Genomic DNA, 8558 nt, shown 5'->3' with positions numbered 1-8558 from the left:
TGGGCATGCAGAGTTCCTTGGTTTTGTTTCAAGGAGATTTTCATGAGCCCCAAAGAACTGATTCTGACATCCTATCATTGCTAGAGATGTTTAAGAAATATGTGACATCTCTACCAATGCAAATTAAAATTAATTGGCTCTTCGAGAAGTTTGCAATATTATCTGGATATACCTAGAAAAAAACCTTGAGTTGATGTTCAAGAAATACAATGAACAACCCAAGAATACTGATGTTAATTGCATATTAGGAACTCTGCAACATGTCTGGGATATCAATAGATAACTAAGATGTTACAGACTGGAGCTGAAAACCAGTCCTTAATAATAACAAAATCTCCCAATAGAATTACTGGTAGTAAGGGTTGATGCAGAGAAAAAGAAAAATGGAATAAGTAGCTATTTCTTTTTCCAAATAAATATTTTTTACTCTTAGAACTTTCTTATTTACCTCATTAAATTTTAAGACTGTTGGACAAAATCAGTGTCTAATGTTATCAGCCTTTGAGAATGAAATTTATAGCATTCATAGCTGTCATTTCATGACAAAAAATTTATTATTGCTATGCCTTTTGATCTAAACAGAGTCATGGGATGCTAAACTTTTATTTTTGGAAATAGAGGGGAATTGAAAAATGACACCCAGGCACAAAGGAAGGGAAAGGTTCGTAATCTGTGCTATAAAAAAGACACTCTGAAGAAATATTTGAGAAAAGATGAGCTGTTCTGTACATGCCTGACCCTGCCCTTGAAACTAAAGGGGTTGCCTGAAATATTACCTCCACCTCACAGTTCTCTGGATTACAACACAGTTCTGTAGACCATTAATTCCTGTAGGAAATTAACAACAAGCCCTATTTCATCTGCATTTGCATTCTCACATTTGAAATGTCTCTGCCTTGAATTTACATTTAAGAGCAACCGAAAACCATTGATTTCTAATTATAATGGTTATAATTAGAGCTGCATTTATAAAAAAAAAAATGTAAAACCCAATAACATGAATTTCATTTACATCCCTTATTTCAATGGGCACATTTTTTTTTTAAGCCCGTCTAGAGAGGACTTCCCATTTCTAAAAGTATATGGTAGGCTAAATTTTCTGTTTCCCTTTGAAAGTTCCCAAAACGAATGAATAAAGTCATTTTTAAAGCATAGCTTTTCAAAGCCATCTTGGAAGTCATGGGGCTTCCCTGGTGGCTCCGATGGTAAAGAATCTGCCTGCAATGCAGGAGACATGGGTTTGATCCCTGAGTTGGGAAGATCCCCTGGAGAAGGGAATGGCAACCCACTTCAGTATTCTTGCCTGGAGAATTCCATGGACAGAGGAGCCTGGTTGGGCTACAGTCCATGGGTTTGCAAAGAGTTGGACACAACAAAGTGAGTAACACTTCACTGGAAGTCGTGAGTAATAAAGAAATTCCAGATTAATCAAGTCTGCAAAATGAAGTAAAAGCCGGACCCCAGAGAAGTAAGACCCCATCAAAACCTTGACTGTCCTAAGGGTACAGGCCAAATCTTGGGACCTTGACTCACTTTTAGGATAGATTGTCAGGGCATAGCAGGTAAGAGGTAAGAGTAAGTGTCTTCTCAGAGTCAGAAACTTAATAGAGTTCTAAATAAAGCTGAGATTCCAGAGTGGATGAGTAAATAATAAAACAATCCTCAACCCAAGAAAGGGGAGGAAGGGAACTTACATGACGGTACCTGTCATAACTGGACACTAGGTATGAGGAAAACTAAATCCCCCTGAGAATTAGTAATCAAAAGGCAATCCTTATAGACACTGTGGAATTTGTGACCCATGCTCATACTTTCCGGATGTATTGATAAACCATTGACAGTAAGCTTGGACATCTTCTCTAGAGGAACTCAGCATCAAGTTGGAGCTCTAATAGTCTCCACTGATAATTCTAAGAAAAACAAGGCAATCACAATAAAAAAGACCACCACACACAAGAAGCACACCAAGAATGTGAGACGGCAGAATCATCCATCACTACAAAGATTTCAGATACTGGACACTTAATATTATTAATATAAAAGAATTATGTTTACTATCATCTAAGAAATAAAAGACTCAAAAACATGAAAGATAAGACATTTTTAAAAACAAATGAATGTTTAAAAGAATACATTGGATATATTTTTAATGAAATCTAAAACTCAGTAAGATAAATTAGCGCTGAAGAGAGAAATAATAAACTTAAAGATAAATCTGAAGTAATCAATCAAGGGAAAAAAATATTTTGAGTAGAAAATGTTGAAAAGCTCACAGCAGCATCTAAATGGAGTTTCATAGGAACTACTGAATAAAATTGGGAGAAGGAACTATTGAAAAATATAATAACAATTATATTCTCAAAAATATTCTCAACAATTAGGAAAGACACTAAATTCATGCCAAAAAACTCAAAAATTTCTGAGCAGGCTAAGTAAATATATATCCACACCTAGACATTCTTAAAGGTTGGAAAAGGCTCATTTATGTCACATACTAACTGAAAATATCACAAAGGGGATAGAAGTTAAGGTGAAAAAAGTATGTGCAGAGATAAATGATCCTTTTTATCCTAATGATAAGAAGTTTAACTTATCAGTTAGGTATAACAATTTTAGACTTACATAAAACATCTCAGTAGCACAAGGTGATATACTGGTGAATAAAAGTTTATACAGAGTTTATAAAAGTTTTCCCCAAGAATTTATACTCACAAATATGCTCTCACATAGATTTGGAGTAGCAATCTTTATTACAGCATAATACAAGAATCTACAATCTGAAAATTTAACATAAAATATTCTTGCCAGTAATATTCCTGAGATTCCTGCTTCTTCTCTCCACCCTAATGCCCCACCCAGACTGCATGAGACTTTAATGAATAAAGCCCCAAGAAAAATAAGTTCACCACCCAAAATGGTCAAATAATCCCCCTAAAATTCATCATGTGAAAGCCAAAAGACAAGTAGAAACAGATGTCTAAAAACAGATTTCAGATAATAGAACTATAAGATATAAAATAAAAAAATTAAGTATAGTTTAAATTATTGAGGACATAAAAAGAAATTAAAAATATCTTAAAATTATGAGCCCTGTCACAAAGCCAGAGAGACTTGAAAAATTACTACCTGGAATTTCCAGGAATAAAATAATTGGAATATAAAACCCAAAAGACAGATTCACAGCTAAATAAGACCCAGATGACGACAGAATCAGTGAACTAAAATATAGAGATAATAAAATTATTAAAAAAGCAGGACTAAAAAAAAGTATAAAATATGAAAGAGTCATGAAAGACATACTATGATGGCCAACATTTATTCATTATGAGTTCCAAAAGAGCTATATATTTAAGATGTGGGCAAAGCAGACAATATAGAGACTCCTGGGAAGAAAGAGAAATAAGATATTTAGTGATTTTTGGAAGACACTTGATCAAACCTTGCCTGAAACCCTTTCCATAACTCAGTTTTTATGTTGTTAACCTACACACCCCTTAGTTATTTAACCTCATTTATGTCGAGTATTTTGTTCTTTGCAAGTTAAGGTTTCCTGATATTAGAAATAAGAAAATTAAAATTAGACTAAGAAAGTTTAAAAAAATGTAACTGGCCATTAAGCATCTAGAATAATAGAAAGTTAACACAAAACAATACTTCTCCCTGCCCACCTCCCCGCCATAATGCACCTGTAAAGTATCATAAAAATCCCTTTCTTTGAGTGACTACTGCTATTTTAACTCACTAAGATGCTTTGGTTTCTAAAATCATTAACTCTCAAAAACTTTGTTTGTTGAAAATTATATCAGTAAAAATGAAACACCCCATTCTTGCCTAGAGGATCTAAGCCCCTCTGACACAGAGGCAACCTCAATTTCCAACCAAGTGCAGAGCTTCAAATAAGGGGTTTCTGGACACAACATCCCACATCTATCTTAAGTTTGTCGTTTCCAAGGAAACAGGACCTTAGATCCACTTCACAGTCCAGACTTGATATTAAAGCCTTTACACACAGCCCTGCTTTCCTCTGAGCCTATCCAAATACTTCTTTATTTAAGTTTAGCCTAAACTCCATTATCCCTCGAAGTCCCATAAGAACCTCTGTCTTTTCCTTTGTTAGGTGTGATGTCCCTCAGTTTTCCTGGAATGCAGTCTCCCTCGTTGGAATGGTGCCATATACCTGACTCTGCTGAATAAAAGGTCATTTCTGGTGATCTTAGGCTGATTAAGCAAGGACAGGAGGCAGAGTAAACGAACTAAAGAAACCACATATAAAATTATATTTTTAGCATTTGACTAAAGAGAGTCATGGAGAGAGGAATAGAAAAGAGGTAAATGCTAGTTAGCATCATTTGGTTGGACTGAAACTAGAGAGAGATTGCATTGACAGATTCTTGGAGAAGGGCAGCCTTGAAGAGAGAGAGAGAACTTCCTTTGTGTTCCATTAAGAACATGGAACAAATGGCAGAAGTGCTAAAAGAAAAAAGAAAAAGAAAAAAAAAGCAGCCTTTCTTCTGGTTGCCACTGCACGTACCCTTCCAGACAGGGACAGGTCCTTGTTCCATGCTGGCAGCCCACGGGGCACCCAGAAAACTGAGCGGCGCCTAAAACAAGTGCCAAAACACACTCTGGGATGCAACTGCCTCCCAGGTCTCGGGCTGAGCTTCTGGGCTGTATTTGCAGCAGTGAATTGGCAGTCATAAATGTCAAGCCCTGATCAGCATAATCCCCTTAGCTCTTCCAGCTTAGTTCACAGCGAGGAAAGGAGGAAAGGTGGCATCAACAAGATTTCCTATTTGGGGGAAAAAAAAATTTGCTGAACTTGGCTCAACATAAGATTAGCAGTGTTTATGTTCTATCTGGCTTTTATCTCCAGTAGGTTCAAGATAACTCCAGCATTTGTGGGAATAAGATTCTTGGTAATCAAGGCAAAAAACAATGTTTTGGTATATTTTCTCTGATTGCTAAGGATGGTTATTTTTCAGGTGAGGGAACTAAGGAGAACATATCTGGTATGCTATGCTATGCTATGCTAAGTCACTTCAGTCGTGTCCGACTCTGTGTGACCCCATAGACAGCAGCCCAGCAGGCTCCCCCGTCCCTGGGATTCTCCAGGCAAGAACACTGGAGTGGGTTGCCATTTCCTTCTCCAATACATGAAAGTGAAAAGTGAAAGTGAAGTCACTCAGTCGTGTCCAACTCTCAGCGACCCCAGGGACGGCAGCCTACCAGGCTCCTCCAACCATGGGATTTTCCAGGCAAGAGTACTGGAGTGGGGTGCCATTGCCTTCTCTGATCTGGTATAATACCTCAGTAAAAATAAATTTAAAAAGTGAAGGATCGCATTGATGTAGCTCCCTGGCAGCCTGTATTTCAAGAAACCCCTGCTATCTCTCTTGCCTTCTTTAGGTCCTATCCCTCCAACCTTGAAGAATGAAGGTCATCCCCACAAAGCCTGGGAAGGCTGTTATGAGTGTCTCAAACTCAGAGCATTTATGTGAGTAAATATGGAGGAAAACTATACAAAAACCAAGCACAACTGCATTTTTAATAGCTTGGAAACTGCTCTACCCCTAACTAGTTCAGCTTTAGATTACTGCAGCCTCCTGCTCTCCCAGTCCATGTGTCTGCTTTTCTAAGCAATTTTTAATGCCAAATATGTTGATTTTCTTGGCTAAAAGCATACTGAATAAAAAGCATCATAAAGTGTGTGTGTGTGTGTGTGTTGGGAGAAAGGAGTGCTGATTCTAAATTGAACACTGAAAGATTGTATGAGGACACAACTTTGTTTTATAGCAACAGTTTGGGGCATTTTTAAATAACTCAGATAGGTCATGCATGGATACCCTCTCTCCCCAGTGGAAAACCGTCATCACCAAACTCCATCAACTTTGCAGAAGGTGCAAAGCGCACCTCACCTGCCAATCTCTACAGGTGTCAGCCTTGCACGAAAACATGACAACTAGCATCTCAGAAAGGAAAGAGATCTGCCAATTCACCTACCTTGTATATTTCACAGACAGGAAATTTGAAAAGGTTTCAAGTCCCGAAGTTTGGTTGTTTATACTGATCCTGCCGCTGATAAGTTGCCAGGGCCTGCCACCTGTCAACTTTGTTCAACCTCCCCCAAAAGGAAACTGTAAGGGTGCATGTGCCATTACTGTAGAATATGGGATATTAAAATAAAAAATATTCCAGCTCTTTGATTTCCTCTGATTTTGTGGGTAATATAATAACCAGAATGAGATAGCTGAAACCAATAAAATGTGATTTATAGCATTAAAAGCAATCTTTATAGCACTTATTTATGGTACATTACATCTAAAATCCAATTTCACAGGCTGCTGTTTGAAACTTTCTGTTCAATCATAAATACACTACGTACACTGTACCTCAGTGCCATAGAGTTAGATTATATAAATGTCTGTATCCCCAGAAGGTATTAAAATTTGGTTACTATGGTGGTGAGTGAGCTTGACAGTCATTTTCCTAACCAACTCTTCAACCCAAAAGATCCAGTCAGCACTTGATAAATACTGAAACTGCTAGTACTCCTACCATTAAACCAAAAAAAAAAAAAAAATCACTGCTCAGAAAACTCTGCATTCTGGAATGAAATTAATTGAGAAGAAGTCATAGAAATGCGATAAGTGGTGATGCTGAAGGATACTTGCTTCAACATCATGGGGTACATTTTCTAGCCAGTGAGCAAAAGTACCTCCTTGAAAGACATCATTGGTATTAAGAAGAGACACATGGCTAAGTCTATACATGCTACTTTGGAAATATAACCTTAAGTGTCTACATTCGTACACTTCAATGGAGAAGACTATATTCTGTTCAATTACTATAATCATCATCAAAGAGAGGGCAAAGAATACAAGCTGACTTTCAGAGAACTGTCATTTGAATCTTAAGCAACTTCCCATTGGTTTAAAAAGAGTTTTATCTTAAATTCAACTCTCCATACACTTGGTTTGTGATGCGTTAGATAAATGTAAGCAGAGAGGCTGGGATCTTTACTGGATCTGACAAGCAAGCGGACTCTTGCTCTGGGAGAGATCATACTCCTTGGCACCACTGAAGTTTCCTAAATACATTTCAGCCTCATCGTCATCCAGAAAAGTGTACCATGCACCCATCACCTGGTGTAGGTGCTAGGCTGACAAGTCAATCTAGAATACAATTCAGAATTCAAATGTAAATGACAGAAAGTGGCAGAAATAGTGACTAGACTCAATCCTCAAATAACTGACATCCATTATGCCCCTGGCACATTCCAAGCATTGCCCTTTGCCAGGAGGGTTTGCGGCTTGAAGCTGATTCACTTAGAAGTTCTCCTTAAAAAACAAAAAATACAAATTTCAAAGCTTAATATTATTTAGTAGGTCCTTGTACAAGTGAAGGCCAGACACTTCAGTCTCATTAGCGACAAGGTAAAAGTATTCCCAGATCGTACTCTTTCCATATCATTTCTGATCCTCACACAAGTCCCGTAAGGTCAGCATTATTCTTCAGACTAGGAAGCTGAGGTTCAGATGGGTTGCCCCAGAGGACTGAGTTAGGAATCTGTTCATTGAGATGCAAGCTCAAGTTTGTCTGCTTTGAAATCCATGCATACTCTTGCGTTTCAGTTTTAAGTTGATTGAGGTTTGGGGTGTGTGATCTGGAGTTCCCTGAGATGGGGTTTTAGGCCCCAGAGAATTCTCCACAGCATGGGAAGGCTTGAGTATGAATCAGAGACACCTAGAGGGCTTGTGAAGCCACAGACTGCGGACCCCGCCTCCAGGATTCCCCATTCAGTAGGTCTGGATGGGGTCTGCGAATTTCCCCGGTGACGCGGACACTACTAGTCCAGCGCCGCTCATTCAGCCACTGACCTAGAGAACTAAGCTAATCCCAACACTCTGTCCATCTGTTGCCTTTCCCCAGAGAAAGCACAATCACTATGGCTCAAGGGTACTTTAAGCAGCTCAGCTAAAATGAAGCTAAACCCATCCCTTTGTGAACGAGTTGGGCTGGATTAACAATAGTTAGAATCCAAAGAATGCTGAGAAGAAAAAAACATTACTGAAGAATTAGGTTGGAAGAACAGACATTATTAAAATGCAATTCAACAATGATAAACTCAATATATTTAAATTAGACTCACTATGGCCCAACTGCAGAGAAGGCAATGGCACCCCACTCCAGTACTCTTGCCTGGAAAATCCCATGGAGGAAGGAGCCTGGTAGGCTGCCGTCCCTGGGGTCGCTGAGAGTCGGGCACGACTGAGCGACTTCACTTTCACTTTCACTTTAGCCCAATTTAAAATTGCTAAGTAACTGTAGTTAATGTAAACCCACATAAGTACTCTAATTTTTCTGTAAATTAATAGAAAAATAGAATCAATGAATATGGTGAGAAACCAAGGAAAGAGAATCACCAGGTAGAGGGAAAAATAATTAACAGACTAAGGGCATGAAATGTCATTTGAAATTGAGTTAGTAGGGTTTAATCAAGGTATTTAAATGCATTCTACTATACAGTACAACTTACATTCTGTATTTAAGTGAGATTC

The 8558-nt window shown here is 38.1% G+C and overlaps 1 protein-coding gene across 1 annotated transcript in view; it reads right to left on the bottom strand.

The window, feature by feature from the left end:
• Positions 1–8558, bottom strand: part of HS6ST3 (heparan sulfate 6-O-sulfotransferase 3) — a 728019-nt gene that overhangs the window by 200386 nt on the left and 519075 nt on the right. The window lies entirely within an intron of this gene.

The sequence above is a fragment of the Bubalus kerabau genome, chromosome 12, assembly GCF_029407905.1.
Source record: "Bubalus kerabau isolate K-KA32 ecotype Philippines breed swamp buffalo chromosome 12, PCC_UOA_SB_1v2, whole genome shotgun sequence".
Lineage (NCBI taxonomy): Eukaryota > Metazoa > Chordata > Mammalia > Artiodactyla > Bovidae > Bubalus > Bubalus kerabau.
The sequence above is the reverse complement of the archived record's forward strand: the minus strand, read 5'-3'. Positions and strand labels throughout refer to the sequence as shown.